We start from the raw sequence: 1,042 nt of genomic DNA, 5'->3' as shown, positions 1-1,042 counted from the left end.
TTAAAAAAAAATCACAATTATATTTAGCTTCTAATAATAATTAATAAAGTTTAAAAATACCTAAAATATTATTCTAATAATTATTATTAAATACACCCAAAAATATATGAACCATATCTAATTTCCTTCCTAATATACAAACTATATCAATTCAATAACATTAACTAACTCACTAATACATAATATCTAAACGCAATATATTATAATACTATCATTTAATCATTATAAATAAGATTAATCTATAATATTATCATTTTTATTTTTACTAAAACATAAAATTAAAAATTATTACTTATATAATTAGGATGATTGCCATAATTAACAATGTAAAAATTTACGGCAATCAACATTTTTTATTCTAGATCTCCTAGATATTACTTACTTCTTGATGTTGCTAAGGGAAGAAGCTCGCTATTGGTTTTTTTTTTCTTGTTTATCAGTTTGGAAAAATAGAGATAAAAAATGTTAGTGTGTGAAAAAAAAAATTCTGAAAATGATATAGAAAAGAGTTATGAGTGTAAGAGATTTAAGAAGAAGAAAAGTGAAGTGAGATCTTTTGCATAAAAGACACGTCTTAAGTATCAAAATCAGACTATTTATTTTGTGTGTCTAAAGTGGACCGTTTAATTTTTATTCTTGTCAACTCAGACCGTTCGATTTATTTGTAATTGTCCTCCACAACAGCATTAAACACGCAACTCTCTAATAATGTTGCATTACACAATGCTAAGCTCTATTTTAAAATTAAAAAGTATATATTTACAAATTTTGTATTTTTCATTTTTTCTTATAATTTTTTCAAAACATGTTAATCTACATATTATATTTTAAATATAATTTATTAATACAAAATATAACAAATAAAAAATGAAAAATTAAGTTATCAAATAAACCTTTTAGGATAAGTCAATATTGAGGCACTCAAAAGGGAGCGAAAATTTTAGCTGAAAATTCTAGAAACTCCTCCGACAATTGAATATAAAGTATAAACCCCCTCTAAAACCCTACCAGCCGAAAATCCTACGATTTCTTTACTGAATCA

The 1,042-nt window shown here is 23.5% G+C and overlaps 1 protein-coding gene across 1 annotated transcript in view; it reads left to right on the top strand.

The window, feature by feature from the left end:
* The window catches only part of LOC107474647 (10 kDa chaperonin, mitochondrial), a 45,784-nt gene that overhangs the window by 42,346 nt on the left and 2,396 nt on the right, over positions 1-1,042 (top strand). The window lies entirely within an intron of this gene.

This window comes from Arachis duranensis, chromosome 2, assembly GCF_000817695.3.
Source record: "Arachis duranensis cultivar V14167 chromosome 2, aradu.V14167.gnm2.J7QH, whole genome shotgun sequence".
In the NCBI taxonomy this organism is placed as follows: domain Eukaryota; kingdom Viridiplantae; phylum Streptophyta; class Magnoliopsida; order Fabales; family Fabaceae; genus Arachis; species Arachis duranensis.
The sequence above is the reverse complement of the archived record's forward strand: the minus strand, read 5'-3'. Positions and strand labels throughout refer to the sequence as shown.